The sequence below is a fragment of the Arachis ipaensis genome, chromosome B5, assembly GCF_059453495.1.
Source record: "Arachis ipaensis isolate K30076 ecotype BB chromosome B5, ASM5945349v1, whole genome shotgun sequence".
NCBI classification, from domain to species: Eukaryota; Viridiplantae; Streptophyta; class Magnoliopsida; order Fabales; family Fabaceae; genus Arachis; species Arachis ipaensis.
Window position 1 is genome coordinate 87571321 of NC_142440.1, and position 19791 is coordinate 87591111.

The 19791-nt window shown below is 38.6% G+C and overlaps 1 non-coding gene across 1 annotated transcript; it reads right to left on the reverse strand.

Annotated features, from left to right (window-relative positions):
* Window positions 1-11329: 11329 nt before the first annotated feature.
* Window positions 11330-11433, reverse strand: LOC148564872 (small nucleolar RNA R71). The gene has a single exon (XR_015884629.1). It is a non-coding gene; the product is annotated as a small nucleolar RNA R71 (small nucleolar RNA).
* Window positions 11434-19791: the final 8358 nt, after the last annotated feature.

Consider the following 19791-nt stretch of genomic DNA (forward strand, 5'->3'; position numbering starts at 1 on the left):
TAATAGTCCATACTTTGCTCAAGTATAGACAACGTAAATTGGCGTTCAACGCCAGTTCTATGTTGCTGTCTGGCGTCCAGCGTCAGAAACAAGTTGCAAGTTGGAGTTCAACGCCAGAAAAGGATCCAAAGCTGGCGTTGAACGCCCAAAACAGCCCTATGCACGTGATTAGCTTAAGTCTCAGCCCCAGCACACACCAAGTGGGCCCCAGAAGTGGATTTCTGCACTATCCATCTTAGTTTACTCATTTTCTGTAAACCAAGTTTACTAGTCTAGTATTTAAACAACTTTTAGAGACTTGTTTTGTATCTCATGACATTTTAGATCTGAACTTTGTACCTTTTGACGGCATGAGTCTCTAAACTCCATTGTTGGGGGTGAGGAGCTCTGCTGTGTCTCGATGAATTAATGCAAGTATTTCTGTTTTCCATTCAAACATGCGTGTTCCTATCTAAGATATCCATTCGCACTTCAATATGAATGTGATGAACGTGACAATCATCATCATTCCTCCACGAACGCGTGCTTGACAACCACTTACGTTCCACCGTAGAATGAATGAATATCTCTTAGATCTCTTAATCAGAATCTTCGTGGTATAAGCTAGATTGATGGCAGCATTCAAGAGAATCCGGAAAGTCTAAACCTTGTCTGTGGTATTCCGAGTAGGATTCAGGGATTGAATGACTGTGACGAACTTCAAACTCGCGAGTGCTGGGCGTAGTGACAGACGTAAAAGGATAGTAAATCCTATTCCGGTACGATTGAGAACCTGCAGATGATTAGCCGTGCGGTGACAGCGCATCTGGACCCTTTTCACTGGAAGGATGGATGGTAGCCATTGACAACGGTGATCCACCAACACACAGCTTGCCATAGGAGGACGTGCGTGCGTGAATCAGAAAACAGAGGAAAGCAGAATTTCAGAAGACAAAGCATCTCCAAAACTCAAACATATTCTCCATCATTGCATACAAGTATAATTTGTGTTCTGCCCTTTTTTTCCTTGCAATCAAATTTGATAAGTGAATTATTTTATTGTTTTCCTGACTAAGAGTTACAAGATAACCATAGATTGCTTCAAGCCAACAATCTCCGTGGGATCGACCCTTACTCACGTAAGGTATTACTTGGACGACCCAGTGCACTTGCTGGTTAGTGGTACGAGTTGTAAAAAGTGTGATTTACAATTCGTGCACTAGTCGGTAACCAAAAATCCGTCTATAATAAAGACTAAATCTGTCTGTAAATCTATCTGTATTAATCCATTTTCTAGTTGTGACTTAATTGGTGTTGAGACAGTGTATCTTGATACTGCTAATAGTAACCTTATGACAATGTCAAAAAAGTAAAATAAACAAGAAGATGAAAGCATAAAAATTTGATTAAAACAAAATGATAACAAAACAAAAATAAGAAAATAACAATAAATGCAATAAAAAGAAAAAGAAAATAAATTAAAGATCAACTTCTGACACTCACATGCACTTGCACTACATGTTCTTTCGTTGCATCACGGAGACTGGAAATTTTATGAGTTTGTGTGATGATTTAGTATTCCTGATTGAAGTCCCAAACTTCTTCTAAATTTCTATTAATTTATAGACCATGAATTTGACTGACTCTGGAGCATGTCGTCTGATGAGCAGATAATTTATACCCTTTTTAGCATTGTTTTTACATAATTTTTAGTATATTTTAATTACTTTTTATTATATTCTCATTAGTTTTTATTCAAAAATCACATTTCTAGACTTTACTATGAGTTTGTGTATTTTTCTGTGATTTCAGGTATTTTCTGGCTGAAATTGAGGGACCTGAGCACATATCTGATTCAGAGGCTGAAAAAGGACTGCAGATGCTGTTGGATTCTGACCTCCCTGCACTCGAAGTGGATTTTCTGGCGCTACAGAAGCCCAATTGGCATGCACTAAATTGCGTTGAAAGGTAGACATTCTGGGCTTTCCAGCAATATATAATAGTCCATACTTTACTCGAGATTTGATGGCCCAAACTGTCGTTCAAAGTCAGCCTAAAAATTCTTGTGTAAAACGCCCAAACTGGCAACAGAATTGGAGTTAAATGCCCAAACTGGCACCAAAGCTGGCGTTTAACTCCAGGAATAGCCTAAGCATGAAAAAGCTTCAACGCTCAGCCCAAGCACACACCAAGTGAGCCCCGAAAGTGTATTTCAGCAATATCTGCACTTAGTTACTCATTTTTTGTAACCCTAGGCTACTAGTTTAGTATAAAAACTACTTTTAGCTCGTCTTTTTACCAGTCTTTGGTTGATCTTATGCTATTATAGATCATTGTACATGTTTGGAGGCTGGCCTCACGGCCATGCCTAGACCTTTCACTTATGTATTTTCAACGGTGGAGTTTCTACACCCCATAGATTAAGGTGTGGAGCTCTACTATTCTTCATGAATTAATCCAATTACTACTGTTTTCTATTCAATTCAGGCTTACTTCTTCTCCAAGATATACTCTCGTACTTAATTCAGTTAAGTCAGAATGAAAGGGGTGACCCATGACGATCACCCAATCTTTGTTACTCGCTTAGCCAAGGTCGCGTGCCTGACAACCACAAAGCGATCTACACGATGTTCAACGTAGTCATTGGACGACAGCTGGAGCATATTCTCTTGGATTTTAAATCTAAGATTAGAAACCTTCGTGGTATAGGCTAGAACCATTGGCAGCATTCCTGGAATCCGGAAAGTCTAAACCTTGTCTGTGGTATTCTGAGTAGGATCCAGGATCCGGAAAGTCTAAACCTTGTCTGTGGTATTCCGAGTAGGATCTGGGCAGGGATAACTGTGACGAGCTTCAAACCTGCGAATGTGGGGCACAAGTGACAGTGTGCAAAAAGACAATGGTCTTATTCTGACGCTAGCGGGAACCAACAGATGATTAGCCGTGCGGTGACAGCACATATGGATTTGTTTTCATCCGAGAGGATCATACAGCTTGCCATGGAAGGAGGTAACGCATGGTTGGAAGAAGACAATAGGAAAGCAGAGGTTCAGAAGCAACAATACGATCGTGCATACCAGGTCGTTGTCGCAGTTGAGATCACAATTTCGTGCACCAAATTTTTGGCACGGTTGCCGGGGATTGTTCGAGTTTGGACAACTGACGGTTCATCTTGTTGCTCAGATTAGGTAATTTTATTTTAATTTTAAGCTTTTTGTTTTTATTCTTTTTATTTTCGAAAAAACTTTCAAAAAAAAAATAAATATACAAAAACAAAAAAAAATTATTTTGTTCTTCAGAATTTTTAAGAATTAATTCTAGAGTTTCAGATGATACTTTTATCATCACAGGAGCTAGTTGATTCCCATCAATTTGGCTGTTGTATGTCATGTCCTGCTAAAGCTTGGCTAGCCATGTTTAATATTTTTAGACTGAAGCTTTAGACTAACATTGCATGATTCTTGGAATTCGTATTAAAAATTTTGAATTTCTTTATTTTCTTTTTCAAATGAATTTTTGAAAAATACAAAAAAATTCATAAAATCATAAAAACCAAAATTTTTGTGATTCTTGTTTGAGTCTTGTGTCAAGTTTTAAGTTTGGTGTCAATTGCATTTTTTTTAATTTATCTTAAAAATTTTCGAAAATCCATGCATATGTTCTTCATGATCTTCAAGTTATTCTTGATGAATTTCCTTGTTTGATCTTTAAATTTTTCTTGTTTAGTGTCTTTTCTTGTTTTTCATATGCATTCTTGGATTATTAATGTCTATAGAATAAAAATTTTTAAGTTTGGTGTCTGGCATGCCTTTCTTTTCTTAAAAAATTTTCAAAAATATGTTCTTGATGTTCATCATGATCTTCAAAGTGTTCTTGGTATTCATCTTGACATTCAAAGTGTTCTTGCATGCATTATTATTTTTTATCTTAAATTTTTATGTTTTGAGTCATTTTTATGTTTTTCTCTTTCCTCATTAAAATTAAAAAATCAAAAAAATATCTTTTCCTCGTTTTGCTCATAATTTTTGGAATTTTGAATTGATTTAGTCAAACAGTTTTAAAATTTAGTTGTATTTTGTTAGTCAAGTCAAAATTTCAATTTAAAATTTCTATCTTTTTCAAATCTTTTTCAAAAATTAAATCTTTTTCATTTTTTTTCATTATTTTCGAAAATTTTAAAAATGATTTTCAAAAATCTTTTTCTTATTTTTATTTTATATTTTCGAAATTAATGCTAACATTTAATGTTTTGATTCAAAAAATTTCAAGTTGTTACTTGCCTATTAAGAAAGGATCAATCTTTAAATTCTAAAATCATATCTTTTAGTTTCTTGTTAGTCAAGTAATCAACTTTAATTTCAAAAATCAAATCTTTTTAATTTCCTTTTCAAAAATTTTTTAAAATAGATTTCAATCATATCTTTTTTTTTTCAAAATTAATTTCAAAATCTTTTTCTAACCTCTTATCTTTTCGAAAATTGATTTTCAAATCTTTTTCAATTAACTACTTGACTTTTTGTTTGATTTTAAAAAGTTTTCTATTTCAATCATATCTTTTCTCTAAAAATTTGAAAACTAAATAAATTAATTACTATTTCTTATCTTTTTTCAAAATTTATTTTATTTCTTCCCTTAATTTTCGAATACTAACCAATAATTAAAATAAAAACAAAAATATTTTCCTTTTATTTTAATTTAAAATTCGAATTCTCTCTCTCTCTCTCTCATCTCTTTCTATTTATTTATTTATTTACTAACACTTCTCTTCTTCTTATAATTCGAACCCTCTCTCCCTCTCTGTGTTCGAATTTCTCTCTTCTCATTCTTCTACTCTTCTCTTCTTCTACTCACATAAAGGAATCTCTATACTGTGATATAAAGGATTCATATTCTTTTCTGTTCTCTTCTTTTTCATATGAGCAGGAGCAAGGATAAGAACATTCTTGTTGAAGCTGATTCGGAACCTGAAAGGACTCTAAAGAGGAAGCTAAGAAAAGCTAAAGCACAACACTCTGGAGAAGACCTGACAGAATTTTTCGAAAAAGAAGAAGAGATAGCCGAACCCAACAACAATGGTGGAGATGCAAGGAAGATGCTTGGTGACTTTATTGCACCCTCTTCTGACTTCTGTGGAAGGAGCATCTCAATTCCTGCAATTGGAGAAAACAACTTTGAGCTTAAGCCTCAATTAGTTTCTCTGATGCAGTAGAATTGCAAGTTTCATGGACTTCCATTGGAAGATCCTCATAAGTTTTTAGCTGAATTCTTGCAAATCTGTGACACTGTTAAGACCAATGGGGTTAATCCTGAGGTCTACAGACTTATACTTTTTTCCTTTTGCTGTAAGAGACAGAGCTAGGACATGGTTGGACTCACAACCTAAGGATAGCCTGAACTCTTTGGAAAAGTTGGTCAACGCTTTCTTGGCCAAATTCTTTCCACCTCAAAAGTTGAGCAAGCTTAGAGTAGAAGTCCAAACCTTCAGACAGAAGAAAGGTGAATCCCTCTATGAGCTTGGGAAAGATACAAGCAATTGATCAGAAGGTGTCCTTCTGACATGTTTTCATAATGGAGCATCATATGTATATTCTATGATGGTCTGTCTGAATTGTCCAAGATGTCGTTGGACCACTCTGCTGGAGGATCTCTTCATCTGAAAAAGACCCCTGCAGAAGTCCAGGAACTCATTGAAATGGTTGCAAATAACCAGTTCATATACACTTCTGAAAGGAATCCTATGAATAATGGGACAACTCAGAAGAAAGGAGTTCTGGAGATTGATACTCTGAATGCCATATTGGCTTAGAACAAAATATTGAGTCAACAAGTCAATATGATTTCTCAGAGTCTGACTGGAATGCAAGCTGCTTCCTGCAGTACTAAAGAAGCTTCCTCTGAAGAAGAAGCTTATGATCCTGAGAATCCTAGAATGGAAGAGGTGAATTACATGGGAGAATCCTATGGAAACACCTACAATCCTTCATAGAGGAATCATCCTAATCTCTCATGGAAGGATCAACAGAAGCCTAATCATGGCTTTAATAATAATAATAGTGGGAGAGTCGGTTTGGCAATAGCAAACCTTTTCCATCATCTTCTCAGCAACAGACAGAGAATTCTAAGAAGAGCCACTCTGACTTAGCAACTGTAGTCTCTGATCTATCTAAGACCACTCTCAATTTTATGACTGAAGCAAGGTCCTCCGTTAGAAATTTGGAGGCACAAGTGGGTCAGCTGAGTAGAAGAGTTACTGAACTCCCTCCTAGTACTCTCCCAAGCAATACAGAAGAGAATCCAAAAAGAGAGTGCAAGGCCATAACTATAACCAACATGGCCGAACCTAGAGAGAAAGAAAAGGCAGTGATTTCTAATGAGGAAGACCTCAATGGACGTCCACTGGCCACTAAGGAGTTCCCCATTGAGGAACCAAAGGAATCTGAGGCTCATACAGAGACCATAGAGATTCCATTGAACTTACTGTTGCCGTTCATGAGCTCTGATGAGTATTCTTCCTCTGAAGATGATGAAGATATCGCTGAAGAGCAAGTTGCTCAATATCTGGGAGCAATCATGAAGCTGAATGCCAAGTTATATGGTAATGAGACTTGGGAGGATGAACCCCCATTGCTCGTTAATGAACTGAATGATCTGGTTCAACTAAAATTACCTCAGAAGAAACAGGATCCTGGAAAGTTCTTGATTCCTTGTACCATAGGCACCATGACCTTTGAGAAGGCTCTGTGTGACCTTGGGTCAAGTATAAACATCATGCCCCTTTCTGTAAAGGAGAAACTAGGGATCTTTGAGGTGCAAGATGCAAGAATCTCACTAGAGATGGTAGACAATTCAAGGAAACAGGCTTATGGACTTGTAGAGGATATCTTGGTGAAGGTTGAAGGCTTGTACATCCCTGCTGATTTCATAATCCTATATACTGGGAAGGAAGAGGATGAATCCATCATCCTTGGAAGACCCTTCCTAGCCACAGCAAGAGCTGTGATTGATGTGGACAGAGGAGAGTTAGTCCTTCAATTGAATGGGGACTACCTTGTGTTTAAGGCTCAAGGATCTTCTTCTGTAACCATGGAGAGGAAGCATGAAAAGCTTCTCTCAATACAGAGTCAAACAGAGCCCCCACACTCAACTTATAAGTTTAGTGTTGGGAGGCCAACATCAAGCTCTGATTCTCTGTGAAGCTCTCTAAGAGCTCACTGTCAAGCTATTGACATTAAAGAAGCACTTATTGGGAGAAAACCCAATGTTATTTAATTATATTTATTTATTTTCCATTGCTATTTTATGTTTTCTTTAGGTTGATGATCATGTGAAGTCACAAAAACAACAAAAAAATAAAAAATATAATGAAAAATAGCATTAAAAATAGCACACCCTGGAGGACAGGCATACTGGCGTTCAAACGCCAGTAAGGATAGCAGAATGGGCGTTTAATGCCCAGCCTGGCAGCATTCTGGGCGTTAAACGCCAGAATAGGCAGCACTCTGGGCGTTTAACGCCAGAAAGGGCTGTCTGGCATCTGGCTGGCATTAAACGCCAGAAATGGACATCTGGCTGGCGTTTAACGCCAGAAATGGGCAGGAGACTGGCATTTAACGCCAGGAAAGGTAGCAGAGCTGGCTTTAAATGCCAGATTTGGCATAGAATGAGCGTTTGAATGCCAGAACGGTGCAAGCACTTAAATTCCTTGACACCTTAGGATCTGTGGACCCCACAGGATCCCCACCTACCCCACTTCTTCTTTTCTCCTCTTCACACCTTTCCATAACACTCTTCCCCATACACCCTTGACCAATCACCTCAATACCTCTTCCCCAAACACCATTCACCTATCAAATCCTACCCTCTTTTCCATATCCTATTCACCACTCACATCCATCCATCATTAAACCCCACCTATCTCACCATTCAAATTCAAACCATGTCCCTCCCAAACCCACCACACATGGCCGAAAACCCCCTCTCTCTTACCCTATAAATACCCCTCCTCACCACCTTCATTTTCACACAACATACACAATTCTCTCCTCCTTGGCCGAACCCTTCACTACCCTGCATCTTCTCCATTTCTTCTTCTTCTACTCCTTTCTTTCTTCTTTTGCTCGAGGACGAGCAAATATTCTAAGTTTGGTGTGGAAAAAGCTAAAGCTTTTTGTTTTTCCATAACCACTAATGGCACTTAAGGCCGGAGAAACCTCTAGAAAGAGGAAAGGGAAGACAATTGCTTCCACCTCCGACTCATGGGAGATGGAGAGATTCATCTCAAAGGTCCATCAAGACCACTTCTATGAAGTTGTGGCCAAGAAAAAGGTGATCCCCGTGGTACCCTTTAAGCTCAAAAAGAGTGAATATTCGGAGATCCTACATGAAGTTCAAAGAAGAGATTGGAAAATCCTCACCAACCCCATTCAACAATTCGGGATCTTAATGGTTCAAGAGTTCTATGCTAATGCATGGATCACTAAGAACCATGACCAAGGTGTGAACCCGAACTCAAAGAATTGGCTCACAATGGTTATGGGGATTACTTAGATTTCAGTCCGAAAAATGTGAGGTTAGCATTCAACTTGCCAGTGATGCAAGGAGACCCTTACCCTTTCACTAGAAGGGTCAACTTTGATCAAAGGTTGGACCAAGTCCTTAGGGACATTTGTGTGGAAGACCCTCAATGGAAGAGAGATTCAAGAGGCAAGCCGGTTCAACTGAGAAGGCTTAACCTCAAACCCGTGGCTAGGGGATGGTTGGAGTTCATCCAACGCTCTATCATTCCTACTAGCAACCGGTCTCTGAAGTTACAAGAGACCGGGCTATCATGATCCATAGCATCATGAATGGAGAGGAAGTAGAAGTTCATGAGATCATATCCTTTGAACTCTACAAGGTGGTGGACAAGTCCTCTACTTTGGCAAGGTTAGCCTTCCCTCATCTCATTTGTCACCTCTGCAATTCAGCTGGAATTGTCATAGAGGAAGACACCTTCATTGATGAAGACAAGCCTGAAGAACGGATGATTGACGGTTTAGAATTCAGAATAAATTTCCGTTACAAGTATAGTTTCTAAACCAAGCAATCATCCTTTCTTACAAACGTTTTGGTTGTCACAAGTAACAAAACCCAATAAAAAGTAATAACCGAAGTATTTAAACCTCGGGTTGTCTTCTTAAAGAATTGCAGGGAGGTATGATTTATTATTGGTTATGGAAAAAGATATATTTTTGGGTTTTTAATGTATAAGATAGAAAGCAAGAATAGTAAATGGCAAGAAAGTAAATTGTAAGGAATTAATTTAAATAAATAATAAAACTCTTGGCAAAGTATAAGAACTGGAAGTCCTATCCTAGTTATCCTTATCAATTTTGATGAGAATTGGATTATTCTCCCACTTTGTTAACCTCTAACTATGAAGGTTAGTTAAATGGATGAATTAATTTGAATCCTCAAGTCCTAGTCTTTCCTTGGGAAAGGATAGAGTTATTAGAACTCGAATTAATTCTTGAAGAATTCCAATTTTCAGTCAACACCTCAAGTTTGATAACTCAAGCGTCACCAATTATTTAACCAAAGCCAAAAGGGAAAATTCTAAATTAAATTGAAGACATCATAAATAGAATAAAGCAATCATAAATCTGAAACACATCAAATTACGTTTAAACATAAATTCAAATCTAACATGGAAAAGTTCATAAAGTAAATTGGGAAAATAAATAAAAGGAACCGTGAACCTGAGAAGAAGTTGAAATCCTAAATCCTTTAAGAGGAATCCTAATCCTAAATCCTAAGAGAGAGGAAAGAACCTCTCTCTCTAAAAATTACATCTAAAACTAAAAATTATGAATTATGAGCCGATTATTATGAATGAATGGACTCCCCCACTTTATAGCCTCTAATCTGTGTTTTCTGGGCCGAAAACAGGTTCGAAAACTGCCCAGAAATCGCTGGAGAAGAAATCTACCACGCTGATTTTCGTCACTGCGACGTGTCCGCGTAGAGCACGCGTTCGCATCATATAGCGTCAGGGCAACTATAACAAATTATATATCAAATTGAAGTCCCGGACGTTAGCTTTCCAACGCATTTGAAACTGCGTCGCTTGGACCTCTGTAGCTCAAGTTATGACTGTTTTAGTGCGAAGAGGTCAGGTTGGACAGCTTTGCAGTTCCTTCAACTTCTTGTATTCCTTCCACTTTTGCATGCTTCCTTTCCATCCTCCAAGCCATTCCTACCCTATAAACTCTGAAATCACTTAACACACATATCAAGGCATCTAATGATAATAAGAGAGGATTAATATTAGCAATTTAAAGGCCCAGGAAACATGTTTTCAATAATAGCACAAAATTAGGAAGGAAAACGTAAAACCATGCAAATAGTATGAATAAGTGGGTAAAGAGTTGATAAAAATCACTCAATTGAGCTCAAGATAAACCATAAAATAGTGGTTTATCAAAGCCCATCACTAAGAAAAGGATGGAGCAAACAAGAGAGCCCACTCATGGACCTCAACAAGAGTATGAGGACATTCCTCATCATGAAATCCCTGAGATGCCTCAAGGGATGCATTTTCCTCCACAAAACTATTGGGAGCAAATCAACACCTCCTTAGGAGAATCGAGTTCCAACATGGGACAACTAAGGATGGAACACCAAGAGCATTCCATCCTCCTCCATGAAATTAGAGAAGACCAAAGAGCCATGAGAGAGGAGCAACAAAGGCAAGGAAGAGACATAGAGGAGCTAAAGCACTCCATAAGATCTTCAAGAGGATTCCTCTTCTTTTCTGTTCTCTTCTTTTTCATATGAGCGGGAGCAAGGATAAGAACATTCTTGTTGAAACTGATCCGGAACCTGAAAGAACTCTAAAGAGGAAGCTAAGAGAAGCTAAAGCACAACACTCTGGAGAGGACCTGACAAAATTTTTCGAAAGAGAAGAAGAGATGGCCGAACCTAATAACAATGGTGGAGATGCAAAGAAGATGCTTGGTGACTTTATTGCACCCTCTTCTAACTTCTGTGGAAGGAGCATCTCAATCCCTGCAATTGGAGCAAACAACTTTGACTTAAGCCTCAATTAGTTTCTCTAATGCAACAGAACTGCAAGTTTCACGAACTTCCATTGGAAGATCCTCATCAGTTCTTAGCTGAATTCTTGCAAATTTGTGACACTATTAAGACCAATGGGGTTAATCCTGAGGTCTACAGACTTATGCTTTTCCCCTTTGCTGTAAGAGACAGAGCTAGGACATGGTTGGACTCACAACCTAAAGATAGCCTGAACTCTTGGGAGAAGTTGGTCAATGATTTCTTGGCCAAATTCTTTCCACCTCAAAAGTTGAGTAAGCTTAGAGTGGAAGTCCAAACCTTCAGACAGAAGGAAGGTGAATCCCTCTATGAAGCTTGGAAAAGATACAAGTAATTGATCAGAAGGTGTCCTTCTGGCATGTTTTCAGAATGGAGCATTATATGTATATTCTATGATGGTCTGTCTGAATTGTCCAAGATGTCATTGGACCACCCTGCTGAAGGATCTCTTCATCTGAAGAAGATGCCTGCAAAAGCCCAGGAACTCATTGAAATAGTTGCAAATAACCAGTTCATGTACACTTCTAAAAGGAATCCCTTCAATAATAGGACAACTCAGAAGAAAGGATTTCTGGAGATTGATATTATGAATGTCATATTGGCTCAGAACAAAATATTGACTCAGCAAATCAATATGATTTCTCAGAGTCTGACTGGAATACAAGCTGTTTCCTGCAGTACTAAAGAAGCTTCCTCTGAAGAAGAAGCTTATGATCCTGAGAATCCTGGAATGGAAGAGGTGAATTACATGGGAGAATCCTATGGAAACACCTACAATCCTTCATGGAGGAATCATCCTAATCTCTCATGGAAGGATCAACAGAAGCCTAATCAAGGCTTCAATAATAATAATAGTGGAATAGCACAGTTTGGCAATAACAAACCTTTTCCATCATCTTCTCAGCAACAGACAGAGAATTCTAAGCAGAACCACTCTGACTTAGCAACTATAGTCTCTGATCTATCTAAGACCACTCTCTGTTTCATGACTGAAACAAGGTCCTCCATTAGAAATTTGGAGGCACAAGTGGGTCAACTGAGTAAAAGAGTTGCTGAAATCCCTCCTAGTACTCTCCCAAGCAATACAGAAGAGAATCCAAAAAGAGAGTGCAAGGCCATAACTATAACCAAAATGGCCGAACCTGGAGAGGAAGAAAAGGCAGTGATTTCCAGTGAGGAAGACCTCAAGGGACGTCCACTGGCCAATAAGGAGTTCCCCATTGAGGAACCAAAGGAATCTGAGGCTCATATAGAGACGATAGAGATTCCACTAAACTTACTGTTGCCATTCATGATCTCTGATGAGTATTCTTCCTCTGAAGAGGATGAAGATATTGTTGAAGAGCAAGTTGCTCAATATCTAGGAGAAATCATGAAGCTGAATGCCAAGTTATTTGGTAACGAGACTTGGGAGGATGAACCCCCATTGCTCATCAATGAACTAAATGATCTGGTTCAACTGAAATTACCTCAGAAGAAACAGGATCCTGGAAATTTCTTAATACCTTGTACCATAGGCACTATGACCTTTGAGAAGGCTCTGTGTGACCTGGGGTCAGGGATAAACCTCATGCCCCTCTCTGTAATGGAGAAACTAGGGATCTTTGAGGTACAAGCTGCTAAAATCTCACTGGAGATGGCAGACAATTCAAGGAAATAGGCTTATGGACTTGTAGAGGATGTCGTAGTGAAGGTCGAAGGCTATTACATCCCTGGTGACTTCATAATCCTAGACACTGGGAAGGATGAAGATGAATCCATCATCGTTGGAAGACTGTTCCTAGTCACAGCAAAAGCTGTGATTGATGTGGACAGAGGAGAGCTAGTCCTTCAATTGAATGAGGACGACCTTGTGTTTAAGGCTCAAGGATCTTCTTCTACAACCGTGGAGAGGAAGCATGAAAAGCTTCTCTCAATACAGAGTCAAACAAAGCCCCCACACTCAACTTCTAAGTTTGGTGTTGGGAGGCCACCATTAAGCTCTGACTCTCTGTGAAGCTCTCTAAGAGCTTCACTCTCAAGCTATTGATATGAAAGAAGCGCTTGTTGGGAGGCAACCCAATATTATTTAATTATATTTATTTATTTTCCATTTTTATTTTATGTTTTCTTTAGGTTGATGATCATGTGAAATCACAAAAACAAATGAAAAATAAAAAATAGAATGAAAAAACAGCATAAAAAACAGCACACCCTAGAGGACAGGTGATGCACAGAAACTTGTCTCTCAACAATTTCCCTCGGCAAGTATACCTAATTGTCGTCAAGTAATAACTCACAAAAGAGTGAGGTCGAATCCCACAGAGATTAACGGATTAAGCAATCAATAGTTGATTAATTATCCTAGTTAGACAAATCATATTGGAGTGATAAGTATTAAAGGAAATGTAATTGGCATAAAAGTAAAGAAAGCAATAAAGTGCATAAAAGTAAAATGGAAAGAAAAGTAAATGTAAGAACTAAAAATAAAATGAACATTGGGATCAAGAGATATTGCAATCCTCCGGATCAAGTTCATTCTCATCTCTTCCTCAATCAATGCATTCATTGATCTCCTTGGCAATCTTAAGTGATTGGATCCCAATTCCTTGGTAATTCAATCTCTCTAAACTTGATCAATAGCCAATTCCTTGGTCTAATTGCTCATGAGAAGAGATGAAGTTTGGTCACTGATTATACCACACACATTCATAGATCAAAGTATTGGTAGGATTAAATGTCACAATATCCATCCAACCCCCAACCTAATCTAATGTGAGAGAGCAATTCTAGCATAATTTCCTCATTCTTCTTCCAAGGTTCAGAGGAAATCCAAGTATGAGCAATTTCTCTTCCGAGACAATTACCCAATTGGATGAAGATCGAAAGCTCTCTAGTAAAATCAAGAGAAAAGAAAGAAGAAGAAGAATGTGAACTACAATTGATCCATTGAATCACAATAGAGCTCTCTAACCCAATGAAAAGAGTTAGTTGTTCATTGCTCTACCAAAATAGAAAAGAAAGAAAGTGCAGAAAAATAAAGATAAAGATTAAAACTGAAAATAAAACTTCAAAGTTCATAAATGAAAATTACAACTAAAACGAAACTACTCCTAAGGAAGAAAAGAAAAAAAAGGAGAAAAGTGTAGGAGGGGAGGGGTCCGAAGACCCACTCCCCTTGGAGTGTGCCAATTCACAGAAGTTCGAATTGGTCTTCACTCTCTCCCCCTTCCTTCAATTTCCCACTTTCTAGAATGCTTTCAATGTAAAAACTAAGGCCTTTATGTAGGCTCTCCTAAATTACAAAATGAAATTAAAAGTAAATTATAATTAAATAAAAATTCCTACTCTAGATGCTTCTTGTGGCCTTGATTGGTTGACAATTGTGGGCTTGCTTGCTTGAGATTTGAAGTGGACTTGAGAGAGAAGTGAGTCAAGTTGAGGTCCAGGTGTTTAGCCACACTAATGCTACAAGTGTGGCGTTAGTGCTGAAGTTATTGTGGCTAACGTTACACTTGCTACCCAGTTGGTGTTTTTGGGGCTTAAAAGATGCCTCTTGTTTGTGCTCTAATTTCATGCCCACTATAGACTATTATATATCGTTAGAAAGCTATGAATGGCAGCTTTCTAACGCAACTGGAATCACCTCAATTGGACATCTATAACTCAAGTTATGCTCCTTTGAAGTGGACATGATCGCTGGCATAGTCGCTAGCGTTACTGGAAAAAGTGAGTCACAATAACGCTAGCGATTAGGGCTTCATTATTGCCAGGTTATGGAGTTCAAACTTAATGTCCACCCCATACTATTATATATTGTTGGAAAGTCCTGGATGTCTACTTTCCAACATCTTTAGAAGCGCATCATTTGGAGCTCTACAGCTCGAGTTACACTTCTTGGAAGGTGAAGAGGTCAGCTGGCCTTACTACAGGTTGATACCATGTTCATCGTTGCACTTTCAAGGCAGGTTTTCTCCCTCAAATTCAGTGTTTACCATGTAGTGCCATATATGCTTGGAAAGCTCTGGAATCCTACTTTCCAATGCCACTGGAATCACCTCATTTGAATTTTTGTGGCTCAAGTTATTCTTGTTTGAAGAAGGCATGGTCAGGCTGCCAGGTGAGACTTTTGGCCACGTTAACTACCACGTTAATGTAGTTAATGTGGAAGCTAACGTGGGTCTTTTTGCTTCGCAAATGTTAGTGGAGATCACCTTTTCCACTAACGTTGGCATCTCCCTTTCCTTCCACGTTAGTTCCCACGTTAATGTAGTTAACGTGGAAGCAAACGTGGGTCTTTTTGCTTCGCAAACGTTAGTGACACTCACTTTTTCCACTAACGTTGGCGTTTCCCTTTCCTTCCACGTTAGTTCCCACGTTAATGTAACTAACGTGGAGACTAACGAGGGTCTTCTTGCACCTTCGCTAGCGTTATTGGCACTCACTTTTTCCACTAACGCTGCTCCTTCTTCAAAGTTGATGCCATTAACGTTCCCACTAACGTTCCAACTTTCCTTCCTACACTAACGTGGGCACTAACGTGGCTCTTCTCTGCTTCTTTTGGCCTGAGATCAAACACACAAAGTGCATCAAGGTAACATACAAGATGATCTTTATATACTAAGTATGCTAATAATACTCAAAATCAAAACTTCACTTAGTGTGATCTATTTCATCATATTTACCATGTATATTAACTAAAATTCACCTATGCTTGAGATTTTGTTTCATGCAGAGATTTTTCATGCTTTTGCTCCTTTATCAACAGAAATTGTATGAAAACTGAATTAAAATCTACTGAAAAAGCACAGAAAAACAGGCCATTATGCCCTGGCATCAACAGGCTTACTGGCGTTTAAACGCCAGTAAGGATAGCAGAATGGGCGTTTAACGCCCAGCCTGGCAGCATTCTGGGCGTTAACCGCCAGAATGGGCATCTGGCTGGCGTTTAATGCCAGAAATGGGTAGCAGACTGGCGTTTAACGCCAGGAAAGGTAGCAGAGCTGGCGTTAAACGCAAAATTTGGCACAAAATGGGCGTTTGAACGCCAGAATGGTGCAGGGACTCAAATTCCTTGACACCCCAGGATCTGTGGACCCCACAGGATCCCCACCTACCCCACCTCTTCTTCTCTCCTCTTTACACCTTTCCATAACACTCTTTCCCAAACACCCTTGACAAATCCCATTAATAACTCTTCCCTAAATACCCCTCACCTATCAAATCTTACCCTCTTCTCCATAATCTCTTCACCACTCACTTCCATCCATCATAAAACCCCACCTACCTCACCATTCAAATTCAAACTATTTCTCTCCCAAACCCAACCCCTCATACACGGCTACCCTCTCTCCCTTACCCTATAAATACCCTCCTTACCACCTTCAATTTCACACATCATACACATTACACCCCACTTGGTCGAACCCTCTCCTCACCTCCATCTCCTTCATTTTTTCTTCTTGTACTCATTTCTTCCTTCTTTTGCTCGAGGACGAGCAAACATTCTAAGTTTGGTGTGGAAAAAGCATTGTTTTTTTTTTCATAACCATTAATGGCACCTAAGACCAGAGAAACCTCTAGAAAGAGGAAAAGGAAGGCAATTGCTTCCACGTCTGAGTCATGAGAGATAGAGAGATTCATTTCATCTGTAACTTATGCAATTTAGCCAGAATTGTCATAGAGGAAGACATCCTCATTGAAGAGGACAAACCCATCACTAAGAAGAAGATGGAGCAAACAAGAGAGCCCACCCATGGACCTCAACAAGAGCATGAGGAAGTTCCTCATCATGAAATCCCTGAGATGCCTCAAGGGATGCATTTTCCTCCACAAAACTATTGGGAGCGAATTAACACCTCCCTAGGAGAATTGAGTTCCAACATGGGACAACTAAGGATCGAGCACCAAGAGCATTCTATCGTCCTCCATGAAATTAGAGAAGACCAAAGGGCCATGAGAAATGAGCAACAAAGAAAAGGAAGAGACATAGAGGAGCTCAAGCACTCCATAAGATCTTCGAGAGGAAGAACTAGCCACCATCACTAAGGTGGACCCGTTCTTTAATTTCCTTGTTCTTATTTTTCTGTTTTCTGAAATATATACTTTATGTTTTATCTATGTTTATGTCTTTATTACGTGATCATTAGTGTCTAGTGTCTATATCTTAAAGCTTTGAATGTCCTATGAATCCTTCACCTTTCTTAAATGAAAAATGCTTTTATTTGCAAATGAACAAGAAGTGCATGATTTCGAATTCTATCTTGAAATTAGTTTAATTATTTTGATGCGGTGGCAATACCTTTTGTTTTCTAAATGAATGCTTGAACAGTGCATATTTTGGAATTTGTTGTTTATGAATGTTAAAATTGTTGGCTCTTGAAAGAATAGTGGAAAAAGAAAAATGTTATTGATAATATGAAAAATCATAAAATTGATTCTTGAAGTAAGAAAAAGCAGTGAATAGACAAAGCTTACGAAAAAAAAAGAGAAAAAAAGAAAAAAATAAAGAAAAAAATAAAGAAAAAAAGAAAGAAAAAGAAAAAGCAAGTAGAAAAAGCCAATAGCCCTTTAAACCAAAAGGCAATGGTAAAAAGGATCCAAGGCTTTAAGCATTAATGGATAGGAGGGCCCAAAGGAATAAAATACTAACCTAAGCGGCTAAACCAAGCTGTCCCTAACCATGTGCTTGTGGCGTGAAGGTGTCAAGTGAAAAGCTTGAGACTGAGCGGTTAAAGTCGTGGTCCAAAGCAAAAAGAGTGTGCTTAAGAGCTCTGGGCAACTCTAACTGGGGACTCTAGCAAAGCTGAGTCACAATCTGAAAAGGTTCACCCAGTTATGTGTCTGTGGCATTTATGTATCTGGTGGTAATACTGGAAAAAAAATGCTTAGGGTCCCGGCCAAGACTCATAAAGTAGCTGTGTTCAAGAATCAACATACTGAACTAAGAGAATCAATAACACTATCCGAATTCTAAGTTCCAATAGATGCCAATCATTCTGAACTTCAAAGAATAAAGTGAGATGCCAAAACTGTTCAGAAGCAAAAAGGCTACAAGCCCCGCTCATCTAATTGGAGCTATGTTCATTGATAAGTTTGGAATTCATTGTATATTCTCTTTTTTTATCCTATTTTATTTTCAGTTGCTTGGGGACAAGCAACAATTTAAGTTTGGTGTTGTGATGAGTGGATAATTTATACCCTTTTTGGCATTATTTTTAACATAGTTCTTAGTATGTTTTAGCTACTTTTTATTATATTTTTATTAGTTTTTATGCAAAAATCACATTTCTGGACTTTACTATGAGTTTATGTGTTTTTCTGTGATTTCAGGTATTTTCTAGCTGAAATTAAGGTACTTGAGCAAAAATCTAATTCAGAGGCTGAAAAAGGACTGCATATGCTGTTGGATTCAGACCCTCCTGCACTCGAAGTGGATTTTCTGGAGCTACAGAAGCCCAATTGGCACGCTCTCAATTGCATTGGAAAGTAGACATCATGGGCTTTCCTGGGCTTTCCATACTTTGTCCGAGATTTGATGGCCCAAACTGGCGTTCAAAGTCAGCCTAAAGTATCTTGGCGTAAAATGCCCAAACTGGCACCAGAATTGGAGTTAAACGCCCAAACTGGCACCAAAGCTAGCTTCTAACTCCAGAAACAGGCTATGTACGTGTAAAGCTCAAGGCTCAGCCCAAGCACACACCAAGTGGGTCCTGGAAGTGGATTTCTGCACTATCTGCACTTAGTTAATCATTTTCTGTAAACCTACGTTGCTAGTTTAGTATAAAAACTAATTTTAGAGATTTAATTTAAAGCTTTTTATCTTTTGGAATATCTTTAGACCATTGTACATGTTTTGGAGGCTGGCCTCATGGCCATGCCTAGACCTTTTTCACTTATGTATTTTCTACGGTGGAGTTTCTACACCCCATATATTAAGGTGTGGAGCTCTGCTGTTCTTCATGAATTAATGCAATTACTACTATTTTTCTATTCAATTCACGCCTACTTATTCTCCAAGATATACTCTCGTACTTAATTCAGTTATGTCAGAATGAAGGGGTGACCCGTGACAATCACCCAATCTTCGTTACTCGCTTAGCCAAGATCGCTTGCCTGACAACCACAAAGCGGTCTACATGATGTTCAACGTAGTCATTGGACGACAGCCGGAGTATATTCTCTTGGGTCTCTAATCAACGATTCACATCGTCTCTCCTGACAATAGAGCATCTGGATCTGAGATTAGAACCTTCGTTGTATAGGATAGAACCATTAGCAGCATTCCTGAGATCCGAAAAGTCTAAAACCTTGTTTGTGGTATTCCGAGTAGGATCTGGGAAGGGATGACTGTGACGAGCTTTAAACTTGCGAATGTTGGGCACAGTGATAGTGTGCAAAAGGACAATGGTCCTATTCCGACGCTACCAGAAACCGACAGATGATTAGCCGTGCGGTGACACGGAAGGAGGTAACGCATGGTTGGAAGAAGGCAGTAGGAAAGCAGAGGTTTAGAAGCAACAAAGCATCTCCAGACGCTTATCTGAAATTCCCACCAATAAATTACATAAATATCTCTATCTTATTTTACATTTCATTTATATTTTAATTATTAAAACCTCATAACCATTTGAATCTACCTGACTGAGATTTACAAGGATGACCATAGCTTGCTTCAAGCCGACAATCTCCGTGGGATCGACCCTTACTCACGTAAGGTTTATTACTTGGACAACCCAG